The 16,905-nt window shown below is 40.9% G+C and overlaps 1 protein-coding gene across 2 annotated transcripts in view; it reads left to right on the top strand.

Moving 5' to 3' along the window:
* LOC124298734 (leucine-rich repeats and immunoglobulin-like domains protein 1) overlaps window positions 1–16,905 on the top strand; it is a 305,656-nt gene that overhangs the window by 86,578 nt on the left and 202,173 nt on the right. For both annotated transcript variants that reach the window (XM_046751149.1, XM_046751148.1), the window contains exon 3: window positions 31–75. The gene's annotated coding sequence lies outside the window, so the exon portion shown is untranslated. The remainder of the gene's footprint in view (window positions 1–30; window positions 76–16,905) is intronic.

The raw sequence follows: 16,905 nt of genomic DNA, 5'->3' as shown, positions 1-16,905 counted from the left end.
ACTACGATGACAAATTTTTCATTTTTTCAGGATCATCGATCCCCGATCCAGGTGCCAAGGACCGCGGCGTAATCGGTGAGTTACAAAACCGGAAGTTTATTCCATTTTACTCGGTATCGAATGTAGCGCTTATTATTTGCAGGAATATAGCCGAAGCAGACTTAAATTTGTCGTCGCGTATTCGTAGCGACACGGTTTCAAACACATGGCTGGTGGTAGCTAGGTAGGCATGTAATATATTTGCCTGTCCAGGATACTTTTATCATGCAAATAATTTCGCAAATAACCGTAGGGTACTTTTACCTCTTTTACTCTTCTCCCCCAAAACTCGGCTCTACATATTCACGTCTCTTTCCCCCGTACCCTATCCCTTTTTTTCGCGTAGCTTCGTAATAACCAGTATATTCACTTGTTCATTATGCCTCTGTGCGCCTCTCGTTTCCCCGCCCCGTCCCGCCCCGATCGTTCGCCGCGGGCACCGTACCAAAAGTTACAAAATTATGTTACAAATTGAGTACCAACGTATACGTACACACGCATGCACGCTCGATTTCCCCTAACCGATAAATAAATTCGCTCCCTAACTCTCGGCGCGGGCGTTTTCTTTTTTCTTGTTTTTTTTTTTTCTATTTTCTTTATTTTTTCGGACAAAGCGGGGGTGAGGAGGTTAAAAAAGTCCTGGGAAACACGTATGGCGCGTAACAAATGAAATAACTAACCAAGTCAGCTAGTCATTATTATTATCATCATTATACTATATGTCCTGCAGGCAGTAATTATTTGAAAATGATGATAATAGTAATTAAATAACTTGCGCGCGACAAACGCCCGCCATGCACGAGGCGCTCGAATATTTGTCGAAATGATTGTATGAAATTATCACCGTATTTATTTCGCATGACGGATATTCGACCAGCAGGGTTTTCGCTCCGAGTCGCGTTTTAATGGCCCGAAGCATTTTCCGAGACTCGATTAGAATCGCTATGTTAAATACGCATTCGCTAGACGCGGGGGTGTAGAAGCAGGTGGCTAACATCTGTCCGCGTATGTGCAATAACCCAAGCAACGCCTCGTGACCTACAATGAACCTAGGTTATATGTATAACATGGTAATGCGCATAACCGTGTTGTTGGTTGGATAAAATATGCTGCTGCGGGGGGTGTCGCAGCGTGTCCCATTTGTTATAAAAATTCTCAGTCATCTGCGTATTTCTCAAAGTAGAAAATGGAGAAAGATTACAAGATGAAACGGTTCCATTAATAATATCGATTTTATCGAAGACACCCGATCAATCATTTCACAGAATTCATCGATGACTTCGTCAATTTTATACCAATTCTGATTTTCGATATTTCGTCTTTCTACACTTTGATTTTTCCATATTTTCACTTTCCATTGTACACTTAAAAGTTCTGTATAAAATGGATATTCGTGTCTTGAGAAAGGCCGGTGTTCCGCGCCTTCTGTTTTTTTACAAATTTTTCGACGTCTTCCCCCCTTACCTCCGCCCAAAACGAACGTTTCGTCAGCTGACGAATTGTGATTTAAAGTGACCACCACACTTCCTCAATCTGTGGGTAAGGACGGAGGCTTTCGTGGTATTTTGTAATTCGGTCCGTGCAAATCGACCCTCCTCGCTACCGCTTTCGTACTCCACCCTGACGTATCGGCAATGTATAAATCAGAGGCGAGACCCTCGGGCGGCTGGTTGGGCGAGTGCTTTTGCCTTCAGAAATTCGCCCGGGTCATGTTGATGGGATCGCTTTGGGGTCTCCGGGACATTTTACCTCGCAAATTAATAAACTATCCAGTCTTTGGGGCGAGGTTGTCGCCCGACGATGGAGAACCTTCCTTGGTTACATTTAATGTCGAAGCGGATACACTTTGCGACGTGTCTATTGTAAAACCGCGACCAAAATGAGCAGGAAGAAAGATTACATGTGAGAATTAGATCGTTCGCTTTTGTTTGAGATCGATCTGTTTCACTCTCGAAGATTTTACTCATCGTCTTCTCTATGATTGGTTATACGAATTATTCATCGGATATAAGAATAAAAAAAAAAAAAAAAAAAAACCTAAATATGATTAAAGCAAATATTCAGCGAGATATATAAAGGCGAGGTTCAACTGCCTCACGGTTCTCGTGAATTTCCTTTTAATACACTCAGCGAGTAAACCCAGGCATGATGAAGATGCTACGTTAGCAGGGAAATCCTTTCAAGATCGACCCTATATGCAAGTCTTTGATCCTTTTTACTTGGCGGAGGAAAACTTCGGCATAGTGAACTAAGTGGGCTTTTTAATTGGTGCGGTAGAAAAAGGAAAAGAGAAGCTGAAGAAAAAGAACGACGAATGAAAAGTAGGAGGATAAAAATATATATATATAACAAAAAAAAAAAATCTCCGTCTTCGTTTCTTATTCAGAGTTTATTTGAGCTGTAAGTTTACCTTACTCTCAAACTTCATTCAGTGTACAGGCTATCCTGCGTTCTTAAAAATCCCCAGTATTTTATCTCCGTCCTGAGAATTATTATATATTATAAAGAAGAAAAAAAAAATATTAAACGATTTTCCCATTCTGAATTTGAAATCTTACGCTGTATGGCATTGATTTTTTACTTGTCATCACCTTTGGTGAATATAATACAAGAAAAGTATCGGTTTCGGTAGAAAATCACTTTCTCTGATTCTGACGAATCGTTACGTTTTTGAACCTTCAAAATCTGAAAAACAGGCTTTTAGAAAATGATGGTCTGGATGAATAAATTTGAAAACTTGCAGGATTTTACAACAAATTGATAGGGCTGAAAAATAGATTGTTTCGTTCAATTTGATGATAAATCGATGTGAATATGTTTTACCGAGAAACCTATACTTTTAATGTTAGTTTTGTTAGTTGAATCTTTGTGATTAAATTCAACTGACTCATCATCACAAACATCTATACTAAGTTATTTTAGAAAAACAACAGAAAACGAACTCGATGTCAAAAGCAATGTGTGTGTGTGTAAGATCGGATTGCTAATTTAAAAATAACAGGTGAAGTGTGTTACCGCGATACAGTTTGTAGAATTTTCTTTCGAAAAGAATATTAGTTATTTTGATTTTCATTGATAAAAATAAATTATTTTATAAACGTATCCTGAACAATTCAGCTCTGAGTTTTGAAAAAGTGCTGTATTTCCGTGCATTAATTTTACTCCATACTCCAAATATGTACTTTCTGCACTCGTTGTGGTGATCAATCCCTTTGATGTATTTCATAAATTTTCCACACAGTTTGTTTCCTAGTATGTTTTTTATACTTCGTTTTTATTTTTCCACATATACGTATATACATATAATTCATACATTCCGCACGATGATTAACATCTATATGATATAATTCCTGGTATTTTTACTGTCCTGCGATCAATGATGTTGCGGGTTTTCTGCAGAAACACATTTCAGATGTTATTTATTAATTTATAAAATGAAAATTCGTTTACGAAATTTCGTTTGCGATACGTACGTACTTACTTCGGATTCATTCCATCGGACACACACACGCGCATAAACACATAATACACGTATCCTCGTGACTGCACCACACCTGGAGGCTAACAGGGTTAGCCGGCAGAGCATACAGGGGGTTGCAATAATTTGTAACATTCGCCATGATATTATTCATGGATTGAATCAGCTCCCGAGAGAATGATGTAACGCTGCAAACAAACATTATTACAACTACTACGAATGGGATTTCTGTCTCCGACGATAAACTTTGACTATCGCGTATATATACGATGACGATATATTTATTATGCATATATAGTTGCCGCAGAGCGTATCTACTAGTGTATCTTGGCACTCTCGGAGCGATCACGCTTTCTCATCTCTTTCACTCACGTTCTCGCTCTCTTGAGCCATCGAGTCGAATAACCAAGATCCTAATTGTTCCTGCAGCTATCAATGTAATAACGCCAATTATCGTGAAGCTTTTGTCGTTAACTGCGCAGCGCCGCCTAGCCGCGGGCATATACCGTCCATTCCCTGTAATACGCGGAGCATGGCGGACGAGCACCTTATTTTACAGCTGCTGTCCTTTCCACATTCTCTTTTTGTAATACTTAAGTGGCGAAGGAGAGGAGAAAAAATTAAAATATATACCGCAGGAAAAAGAGACGAGAAGGATACAGCGGCGTGTGAAATGCAGAAAGGAGATCTTTGAAATGCCTAAATTGATTTTCATGCAGTAACTGCAACGGTGTAGGGAGAAATTCATTTTGGATGAAAAAAAGAAATGTATCGACAAATCCACAGCCAAAGGTAATAGAGGTGAGCGAGCGGGTGTCGCGCAATGACTCGAAATTTAGAAATTAATCGAAAACATAGATTAAAAATCTCGAAAACCGTATTGCCAACATTTACATGTAGTTAAATGAAAAAAAAAAAAAAATAGCACGGAAGTCAAGAGGGAGAGGAAAAGAGAGGAAAAGAGACAAAGAAAAAAGATACACCAAATATGGTAAAACGATTTCAAAAGCGAAATTCAATTTGCGCTACCGCACAACGTGCAGGGGAGGGATGAAACGTGTTACTACTCGTGTTATATTCCTGCACGATCTATGCGTATCTGTTCATAGATAACAGAGATTTTGTATTTAGATTTTTGTCACCATCGCATGTGGACGTTCACAATACACACAGACACACACACGCTTCACCAGAGTATAATACCAAAGCCTCGATATTAAATTACATTTCACCGAATTTTTGTAATTTATTAAAACTACGTAGATGCAGCTTTCTGATTATGAAAAAAAAAAAAAAAAATAGTCACCATTGCTAAGCGATACGAAAATGTATACTTGGTTTTTACTTTTTTCGGCAAACAATCCAAATGATGTCGGAATGAATTTTATCCCTTACCTAACTAGATTCTCAATCCTTCTGTCAATTTTCTTTTAATCACGTCGCTGCACACCGTTAAACAACTTGTTTTTCCTTCATTTGCTGATTATAATATATCATATACGTCGAACGAGGTAAGCGCAGTTACTTATCCGTATCCGTAGTTACTTGTGCGAATAAGATAGTGAGGATTAGGAGAAAGGAAGGGATGGGAAAGGAAGAGAAGGTAAGGGAAGGGAGGAGGTACCTAGGATAGGACGGAGCGATCCGGATCGTGAGGAGGAGGAAGTTTCATTAATGATTTAGAAGATGCAAGACTATGCGAGAATTCCGCTCGAGCATCCTGCGCACCAGTAAGCCTCGAGGAATTACTGATTGTAGTATGCGCCTTGTAGGTATAACCTGTGTATGTACTACCATACATATACCTAGGTCGGGATATTGCACGGCTGATAGCATTTAGTTCGAGGCTCCTCGCGCATTGTGATAGGAAGTGGTAGTTATGTAAATTGGTTTAAAGCGACGTAATTGGTCAATTTCTGTGGTAAACTGCCCCCCTCCCATACCCTTGGCTCTTCAACCCTCCGTCTCTCTCCGTCTATATTTCGAGCTGATACTGATGCCTATTATAGAAAACATTTCAAATTCCGTTGTTTCATTTTTGTATCTAATTAGACACGGCTGGCTAAAAGCCAACCACCGAACCGCAGAATTTTTCAATTCTTTTATCTTGCAAAAAGAAGACCTTAGATTTTGGCAAATTTTTACTACGACCATCCAAAATGATAAACGAAACGCTGTCCAAAGATAAAGCGAGAAAAAACAAAACTCCCGAATCGCATTCGAAAGGAAGGAGTGAAACTACGGGTGAAAAAATAAACCCGTTACCGTCGACGGGAACGTATTTCGTAATAGTTTTGGGCGACATAGTTTCGATTGGAAATAGAATGAAACGGTCGGCGAGCAGTGCTCTTGATCGAGCGATGTGCACTCAGTGGGCACACAACACCACGGGGTTTTCTAGCGGAGCTTAATGGGAATCCCGTGGTAAAATAATGTTTTTCCCGTGATAAAATTTGGGTCAGGATCGAATCACCTCGTCGCGAGTTGGCTGTATATGCTCAATTGTTATCAAGGGTTCACCGTTCGTTATGTGTATTCGTATTGTACGATTTGATTGATTGAAACAAGCGTCTCTGTTTTCGATCTGATCGATCCTACATTATTTATTTTTTTTTTTTTTTCACAACGTTACATTATCGCTCATTTGTTTATTCAGGTTTGATTTTTCATTCCACGTTTAGCGTCTTGCTTTCGTTCTAGAAGTTCCCAATTTTAAAACGTTGAAATTATAAATCACGCAGATAATTTATGTTGCGCCTGCGGAAAAATTACTTTCGAATATTTCAATTACTCGAGTTTGAAAATAAAATTGATAATATCTGAGGATAAACACATGATAGTTTCTACCTAATCCTAGAGGAACGTAGAAAAATACTGAATTAAACGTACTTTTAATTTTTTCCTACGAGGAAATTAAATCGTAACCTCGATTGCGCAACCGTATAACCGTGTGGTTTACATTTCTCAGGAGAGATCAGGGATAGAACTTTATTTGCACGGCAAATTTTCCCAACCGAATACCATTCAGGTGCATGTATATAATAATACATCTCGGATAAATATGTGAAGGTATATATTTCTTAAAGTATAAATAATGTCAAAAAAGCAGCTGCAGCGCCAGCAACGCCATCCGCGGGTTTAAAATGACGGTGAAAAATAGCAAACCACCATTTCTCATCATCCTTCTCCCCCCAGTTTAAATGTGCTACGCTATTTCAGCACGTGCAGCAGTTTTCTCCGAACTAACTTTCTGTTTTTATTTTCTTTTTCATTTCTCAAATTGCCTTGAGCTCTCTCTCTCTCTCTCTCTCTCTCTCTCTCTCTCTCTCTCTCTCTCTCTCTCTCTCTCTTCAACGAAGACGCGCTGTTTCTTTTCCGTAAATATGACCGTTTCCGAGTAATTCCCTTCGTTTCGTCCAGGGGCGAGAGAAAATTGACGATGTAGAGAAATGCAGGTAATCATCTTTCGCTCGTGAGAAAAAAATATCTGCGTATCGATTTTCTGATAAAACTTGACCTTAATTTTGTGATTTTTCATTGATAAGGTGTAAAAATAATATTAAAAAAAAAAGAATAAAAAATACAGAGATAGTTCAACTTTTTTTTCACTTACTTTTGGAACGTTGAAATTAATTGAAGGGCTGAAATAAGCCGGAGTGAGTATATCATACCAGTTATATAAACCGAGGTGGGAATTTTTCGGTATCGCTAAAGCTCAGGGGAGACGAAGATTGCGACGGGAGTCTAATTCGCGTGGGGAGTCGCTCGGTCGTTTGGCGAGCCTGTTGACCCATAAAATTGGATAACAGTGTCAATAAATAGCCGCATTATCGCGGTCATTAGCAAGGCAACAATTTATTGCGGTGTATCAACAAATTGCTACTTACTGTACATTAATACTAACGTTATTATTATTTATTTATTTATTTATTTTTGCTAAACCTCGCATCAAACCTCAAAAAGTTATTGCAAATATTCTTCGCATACAAGCAGCGAAATTTTTGTAAAACGAGAAATCTGCAGAGGCTAGAAAATAATTAATCAACCTTTCGTTGATCAACGGATGAACGAATGGACGAAAAATTTTCTGAAAACGACGAATCGGGCTTTGAAATTTTCCAGGTAACCGCAAGGGCGACGGTAAATTCGAGTTAGTCGGGCTAGGCTACGTCGTATCATATACGAGGCTGTCTCCCGGGGTCTGGAGGGCATATCTGTTCTCGTTGTATGCACGTATAACGTACCACCCCCGCAATCCCGGCTGTCCGTGAACCCGTGCTATGTACGTTACACCTATATATATATAGGTAGTCGTACCGTCTGGCATGCAGGAGTCGAGGCTTTTGCCTCCCTTAAATCACGGCGAATCGTTCGGCGACACTGTGCACTGCGGTGAGGTATGTGTACGTACACACCCGCCTGTACATGCGCGTGTATACCTAGGCGAAAACCGCTAAAAATCGTAGAAAACTCGACCCAGTTTCGTGTTTATCGAAATATTGCTGCTTTTGCGTCCTCCGCACAGACCTAATAAACCTACGTACAAGTATACGCGTTATACACACACACACACGTGCGCACACATGAGACGTGTATATGTCGTATATACATGGTACTCCTGCATACATGAATGGATTTGGATAGAGTAGGTATGTGCGTGTGACGAGTCACAGTTTTATTTGCGTAAGAGCGATTATTACCGTTTCTACTCTCTTCGTGCACGGTGAAATTGTCGTTATGTACACGCATGCGTGTATGTACGTGTTTCATTTTTCATTTTACATTTTATCCGTACATTATATCGGCCTGTAACACGGCTCGTGGTATTTTTTTTTTCCTACGTTTAGCCGAAAGGGTCGCTCATAACCTGAGGCGTACGTATCCGTACACCATCCTAGGTGTAAAATCGATTTACAGATGTAATCTACCTTGAAATATTGCCCGGGATGCTTCCACCTATTACACGGGTCCGCTTCCGAGAATCCCGTATTTTAAACACATGAAATTTGATTGTTTTTTTTTTGTTTTTTTTTGTGACCACCGTATGGACAGATATTTTCCGATTCATTGAGACGGTCTTTTGAAATAATTTTTTTTCTTTTTTTTTCCCTCATCATTTTTCACTGGGAAAGGAAAACTTGGCGACAAAGAGAAAGAAAAAAAAATTGGAACGAACTTTTCTTGGCTTAGCTTTTCTCCGATCACTTGTGCTTCGGTTCTTGCCGCGTACAGCTTCAATTTCAAAAGACGTTAGTGGCAAGCCAAGGGAAAATGGCCGAGTTTAAATGCTTTCGTCTCCAAAGCGAACCTGCGAACCTTTCACCAACTCTACACCGCAGCTGAGCACTGAAACGTGCTTTGGCAAAAATATGTTCACTCGCAATTTGAAGGTTTTCAAAAACGTGGATAAAAATGTCCATGTCGTATACCGTGTATAGGTAAGTGTACGAATTTCTAGATCTAATGTCACGGCTTTTCGAAAGCGAAAAATGACTGATAATATTCAGTGATGAAATGAATCTAGCAATATTCGTTTGTAACTAGGATTTTTGCAATTTAATTACTACCACATCTTTTACGAGTGTTTAAATGTTGGCATAACGACAATTTCGCCGTGAATGTCACAACTTTCAAATACAATTTTACATCGGTAAATCCTGAACGATTCCTTGTCAAATCAAAGAATACACGACTGTACCTTCAATGTCAAATATGTAACTAAACCCGGTATGTTTGTATAATAACGAAATAAAAACAACGAAAATTAATTAACGCCCATTCAGGAGATAAACTCACTCGGCAAATACCGGGTTATATAACATACATACCGTACTGCGCTTTTGGATGATATATTAATTTTTTGGGTCGGACGAAGAGGTCGGAGGAGGTCCGCGGTCGCGCAAAGCTCCCATCACATACACACATGACGCTATAAGCTTGACACGCCCGTCAGACAAGCTCGGAAGCTCGCGATTTTCGCACAAATCTCGCGGCACGGCATGGTCATTAAATATGAAAAGCTCAACGGTTTTCCTAGTCTAGGTTATATATTATAACGCAACCTCAATTCCGTGGCCTAGATCGGTTTGCGCGGGGGAAAAAAAAAAAAAACTGTGATAGGCAAGAGATAAGTGAAGTGATGATATATCGTGAAACAGTGGTGAGAAATATCCTGCCTAGCTAACCATACAACGGCTCTCATATGACGCCTTAGAACTTCTTCACCATGCATAAAATTATAACCAACGAGTTTATACGACATATGATCAATGATCATACTTCGCCTGCACATGTCACATCAAACATTCGGGTACACAGTTTTTCAATTTCTGTTGCAATTGTTTCCATTCGTCATCTTTCCGTACGAGGATAGGAAAGGGGGAAAGACAAATTCTCTAGTAAAGAATAGAATGAATACAAACATGATTTTAATTTAATCATCACGATCAGTTGTCGCCGCTCGTATTGGGTATACATACGTGCACGACGATCGAGCGAAAGAGCCGTCTGATCGTATAAACGTTTCAGTGATTGTGGTAGAAATTTCTTGGTGTCGGTATGCGGTGTAGATACCGGCTGCTGTTGGGTTGTAAATTGATAATTCAGGTTGATTCGAATATCCGCCGTCTAATTCGGTCGCTCGAAGCGTCGTGACGCCGGTACAACTTGCTAATCCTAATAACTTATTAATCGCAGGCTGTTCGACTCTCTACTCGATTCTCGTCCTCGCCGATAACCGTTGAATAATTGATCGTCGAAAATGCAGTTCGTATATGTATAACATGTATATACGTACGTAGGTGCCGAATGATTAGCAAACAGTGATATGCCAAACCTGATGGCTCCGGAAATACTGTCAGTTTCCATTTTACCCTTAATCAACACTCGACCCTCGATGCATTCGCAACGATTTTAAATCGTCACCGCTATGCAATCCGACAAAAAAAATATTATCCCTCTGTTAACCGAATTCCCGCGGGGTGAAAAAGTTCACTTCACGCTTCTTACTCACTCGGCAGCTGCTATATATATATATATATATATATAACATGGAAACTTTTCCCGCCTGCGAAGAAATCGAACGCAGCAACCGTGACAATGGTATTTACGTTAGAGTTTCCTCGAAGTAGTCTGATAAGGGTTGAGGATCGAGTGGCTGGGCTGCACAGAGACCAAAAAGCCAAGTTTCTCGCTCTCTGGTATTTGCTTGTTGTGCTGTACCTTATACCGCACGGTCTAGTCGTTAAAAAATCAAGTATATAAGGGTACCGAAAAAATCGATGCCAATTTTCACTCTCCAGCGGTTGAATAGCTTGACGAAAAAATACTCCTACCATTCAAGGGCGGGAGTGAGAGCGAAAGAGAGAAAGAGAAGGATAAAATCACTTGAACGCTCGTGTTTCACTCAACTCTTTATTTTTTTCGGTTTCGCTTCGGCTTTTCTCGTTCAGCACGTGTAATGAATTCGCATTCCCAGTAGCTTCGCTTTACAAGTGCGTGTGCGAACTTCGTCGTCGACGTCGCAATTGTTAGTGGTAGAAAATATACACAAGTAGATGAGCTTTTTTTTTCTCATACCGTGAGCTTTTAATCTCGATCACGCGAGAGTTGCGGCATAAAATCATTAATTAAAGAACAATGGAACACTCATGTATGCATATATATACGTAGGCACATTTAAACGGATCGCGTGCGTAATCGTTTGCACTCGTGTTTGTAACCTCAGATCTATGTGTGTGTGCGCAGGTGTAATTGGTTGTACAAACATTTCGGTCCGTAAGAGCACGCGGGGGAAACGCGGAGCTATGACAGGTAGGATAACCCTGACGTACGTTGTTGTTATTGTTATTATTATTCAAAGTGAAATATGCGGCAGGATGAACGAGGTACGCACCCCGTGCACTCACGCAATAATACATGTGCAGGATGCTAAAAAGTATTAACATTCACGGCGAACCTGCGGAGGAAAGCACGAAACGGGAAAAGCGGTGATTTTATAAAGGCGGCGGGTAGAGAGGGGTAGGGAAAGAGTGATATAAAACGTTGAGACAAAAAGACACGGGTTTGCTGGCAACTGTATCAACGCTGCTGTACGTATTCCACCTGTATACGTATATATTGTAGAATGTACATACTTACGGAACCGGAACTCGCGGCAAAGAGCTTTGCTCGCCTTGCCGCCGCGCCGCGTCTCTTCCGTCATGCCTGCAGAGGGAATAAAACGAATCTGAATTAGTGAAATTAACTTTATACATAAATGGAAGCTCATTTGACTTCATTTGTACAGAGGAGCGAGGCGACTCTGCAGGCCGCGTTGTACTTTCACCCCTTTTTCCATCCTTTTCCCCTTTATCCTCATCCCACTTCGTTCTCGCGCTTTTCTGCCACCGCCCAACAGCAGCAGGCTTCTTCTTTCTCTCTTTCTGATTCTGAGGGTGGCAAAAATTATATTTCACAGATTCACTTCCCGCGGCTAAACTGGAAAATTACCTTTCGCGTTAACAATACTTGACTCGCATTTCACGCTATTACACGCCCTTCTCACTCCCTTCGCGCCGTTCTTTGTTTTTTTTTTTTTTTTTCAAATTTCATACAATTTTTTTTCTGCTTTTAATTATGTCGTTCCGAATGTACACCTGATGTTCGCGTGTATAACGAAACCATCTCCGACTTTTCCGCAGAATTTTCAAATTAACTGGAATACCTGTTGTACACGTATGCACGTACCCAGACGCATGTCTGTGTGTGTGTGTGATCAGCCTGCGATCATTCACAGAATGAAAACAGGCTGACTAGAATTTGTCTCGCAATTATTTTCAAACGGATAAAAACATTCTCTTTCAAAACACCGCGATTTTAAAAAAGCTCAACATACCAAATTTGCTTGTAACTTTAATTGAAATTTAAAAAAGACAAAAAAAGAAAAATCGAAAACTCGTAAGGCAACCAGGTATTTTCCATACTAAAATGATCCACAGGTATGTAACGAATGAGAATTGAATCGATTTAGCGATTGCGTGAAAAAGCTGGAAGGCTGTGCACGCTGGCACGTACAACGACGATGATAAAAATAAGGAGGAATTCTCACGAAAGGGTTAACAAGCTCTGATGGCGCAGTGGACACAAGCTCATACGAATTTTCGTGGCCCTCGGCGCGTATCTAACCTAGCCGTAACCTAACCCGACCCTCGCTGACGACGGTCCTCATTGTTCCAAGATAATAGTCCCCCCTGCTCCTCTATTGTCTGAAAAAGTTGCAAATTAAGTCGCCAGCATCCGCCTCGCATACTTACGGACACGCTCGGCTCGCCCCACATCCTGTTTTGGCACAATTTTTCACTATACACGCGTCCCCGTGACGTCGCTGCTGCTGCTGCAACACCGTTATTAAGAAATATCGTAAACCGTGTCGCACCGCGGTGAAAATAAAAAACGTGAAAGAAAAGAAAAATAATATCACACCGGGCAAGCATACACGTGTGAAGTAACGAGCAGAGGGTGAAAAGAAATTCTCGCCGATGCAACGCCTCATGCTGGCACCATTTTATTTTTTGTTCTTTCGAAATTCTTCGTATTTTGACTGTGCTTTTTGTCTCACCGATGTATGGCGTAAGAGTTGTGACGATTTTTCAAAATGATGTATTATAGCATCAAAGAACACAGGAAGAAAATAATGTGAATGAATTATGATTCGTTTTTCGTGGTTGACGATGCACGGAAGTCGTGTATTTAATTTGGTTGTTCTGCTTACAAGAATCGATACTTTTTATTTCTTGTCACGATATTTTTGAAATATCTATTTGAAAATACAAAGGAAAGCTCATCGACATCAAGGATTCATTTCAAATTGCTCAGGTATTGTTAGAAATTTAGTAGATTCGTTTGACAATGAGTTCAGTTAACGATTGTTGATTTTTATTCAAAAGACTGTTTTTTTCCAAGTCACTGAAACAGATTTTCTTTTTCGTCAGTAGTCAATTCATCATTGACATTCGTCGATCATTATCAGTTTCAGTGCAATAATGATTATCAGGACTGAAAAATGCTGATTTCTTTGTCGGAGACATTTTCGAGCGGACTTGAATCGAAGTTTTCTTTCGGACTAACTGAATCATGAGAGCACGCACATTTCACGGGTGATGAACCACCCCAAGAACGCGAGCTCCGGGAATTCCATACGGCGTCAAAATGCGTAGGTTCTCGCAAATCTCGCGGCGCGGCGGCGTGCAAGCGAAAATTAGCGCCTCGCCTCCTACTTTAATCTTTCATTCAAGTCCTGGGATATCAGGCTCGCCTCGTGAAGCTCAGATTAATTCTGGATCTCAAGATGAAACCGCCGTCGTTGGCTCCGTACGTACGGGAGTGGTATATGTAGGTATACCCTCGCTTCCAGATTGAGTGGCGAGGAATAATGGAGCAAGCTCTACCGTCTATGAGGATACGGGCTGCATTTTAATACACCCTGCAGGCTGCTGGAGGTTGCGGATATTTCAGGAAAAGAAACAAGAGGAGTAGAAAAAGATGAGGCATAAGTAAAGCGAAGAGCTGGGAAAGAAAGGAGGAATTATGTAAAGTGCAGAGGGAAAAGCGCGAGGGGGATTTGTTCAATTTATTAAACGAGCGCCCAGCGTTCGAATGAATAAATGAATGGGCAAAAATTAATACAATATCGCGACGGCTTTCCTCTTCGATTATTATCATCCTTTCTAGTCTCAGCTTCCTCGTCGAAGGACTGAAACTTCTCCGTGGTTTGAAGTCGCGCGGCTCAGTCGAGGGGTCTGAGAAAGCCGGTTTTTCGCGCATCGGTCGATCTAAGGGAAAAAGGCCGAGGGGCATATCCTATGGACGATCGTAAAAACGGTCTAAAGTTGAAGGAAAAATAAAAGAAAACCTCTCCGAGAGTAAGAGAGAGCCGGCCGCAGGTTTGCAGGAGCGGATAGGAAGCGTGGAGCTCGACTCCGTCCCATACATTCCTGGCTCGCCAGCTCCTTCTCCTGACGCTCGGTGCCGGTGCAATAAAGTTGGAAAATACGGTCAGTAAATATCCACTGTGTCGAGGCCCATAACTCGCGAATGCATTGGCATCGGTTCACACCGCGACAGGGATAATTCTGTCGCGCGAAAGGTTTTTGCCGAAAAAAAGATGGGGGAAAAAACTGTACGGACAGTATGGGAGTAAGAAACGGAAGGGAAAGTGAGAGGGAATAAGACGAAGAAATTTCAAGTGCGCTTCTTTACTTTATACCTCGCGCATTACTACGTGTGTTGCGTTATTTGCCACACCACAATATGGCCACGCTTCTCCAGGGAACACCGTTGGACCGATAACTTGTATATTTTATTCTCAACATGTGGCGGAAGGTAAGAAACGTAATACGGAATCGCTGCCCCGCTGTTCTTGAATTGCAGACATCGCGGTGAAAGGAAATAGGTATCGATAACTTCAATTCCGATACACATTGTAGGAGATCTTTTGCCGTGTTTCAAAGTGCATGTATTACTTGCTCAACTGTTCTAGCGAATTCAATGTCAAGTGTAGAATAGAAAATCACGTATAAATATCTTTGTCGACGAGTTGGAACCTGGCAAAAATCGAAATCGAAAAATTTTAACGGTGATCGTGTTCGTAAAGTTACAATTTTAGGATTTTTATAAATTAAACACCGATAGGTAATTATTGCCTATGATAATGGAGAAAAATTGGTCAACCGAAACGTTGAGACGATAAGAAAATTCTTGCATCGCCGAGACAGTGAAATATGATTTTTTCACGCGGAGATTGAAAGTCCGGAAATTCAGATTGTGGATAAATATTTCTATGTGCAGGGTAAGTGAGAAATGGGGGAGGAGAAAGGATCAGAAAATTTATATGAAAAACAAAAGGAAGTTCGACTTTGTCAAATTTCAACCTCTGTTTCCGCCCTTCTGAATCGATGGTGTCATTTCTGATCGACAAATACGTGACGAGAAGAATAAAAAGAAATCACAAAGCCCGCAGCGAATTTTACGCATTTCGAGGGTTCTCGAATATTGAATATTCCACCGGAATGTCCTTCGGATGTGATTCGATTTACTGTTAAATTTGATGCAGGATTGAATAGAGAAAAAAAGAGAATCCTGCCGAATTTATAATTACCCCCGCGGTTCAAACAAACTCGGATTTTGCGCTTCGTGCAATTTATGAGTACAGACTTGTGACAATAAGTTAACGATAATACTGTCGTTGAGAATTGAGACCGTAAAGGATTTATACCGTTGAAGGGAAGTTATTCAAGGCGGAGCGGGCGGGGAAGAAAAAGAAAGAAAGAGAGAGAGAGGGAGAGAGAGAGGGAGAGAAAGGGGCTGTTTGGGTGGTACGTAGAGGCGAGCGAAAGGCACGCAGGGTATATAAGGCGAGTTTTCATTATGTATTCTGGTCGCGGAAATCATAAAACAGAATCGTGGCAAAGTTTGCCGATAAGCCTTGTTGTGTTGGTAACAAAAGGTGTGCGCAAAATGGGTGTCGAGAGTTTAGAGAGTCTTTCCATACAACTTTCATTTAATTGCGCTAGTTCAGTGCGCGATATCACCCTCACGGATCGGCCATGCTGCCTGCAGTAAAGCTGTTTCTGCCTTACGGCTTGGCTGGTGAATTGATTATGAATTTTCAAGTTTAACGACATTAAAACTTTCCCGACATATTTACTACCGTTATACATTTCATGTTTGATCGTTCGGTCTTTCGATAGCCAACCGTTTTGGGATGATAAACCTTCGCTGAACGTCGCCTCGAAAAAATGTCGAACAGAAACGACGACGGGGGTGATAATCTTCGCTTTCTCCTCTCGCCCTTTCGAGCCCTGCCAATTCCTGCCTCGGCGAGGAAACCCCGAAAAGCGTCACTTTGATTGGGGAAAGCTAACAAGTGGAGTCTGTCTGCTGTCGTCAAATATCCTTCTCGAGTACATCAATCATCTGACCCTTAATCCGCGGCACGAACAGCCTCCCCGGGCTCCCTTATACCTAGTCGCGATAACTTGGGGAGAAAATGGCATCGGCCAATATTGACACCGACAACCGACGATTGAATATTTTTATTTTCTTGAATTTCATTATCAACGAACACCGTTCTGTTTTATTCATAAACTGTCCAAGACTTCGTCCTTCGAATTAAGTGAGAGTTGAGCGATTATTTACAAGGAGAATTGAATAGATACTTAATCGAACGTTTAAACAATATCAATTTAAATGGCGAGCTCCTCGTTTCTGAAATTTTCGTCGCATTTGTTGATTAAGTACGTGAAATTGATCGATCTTTAAATACGTGGGTGGGTCGAATTATGGGCAATTTAGATTGTACGGAAACTAATTGTAAGCTTTGCTCGATATTTCAACATGATGCTCGAAAC

This window comes from Neodiprion virginianus, chromosome 2 (assembly GCF_021901495.1).
Source record: "Neodiprion virginianus isolate iyNeoVirg1 chromosome 2, iyNeoVirg1.1, whole genome shotgun sequence".
Classification (NCBI taxonomy): Eukaryota; Metazoa; Arthropoda; class Insecta; order Hymenoptera; family Diprionidae; genus Neodiprion; species Neodiprion virginianus.
The sequence above is the reverse complement of the archived record's forward strand: the minus strand, read 5'-3'. Positions and strand labels throughout refer to the sequence as shown.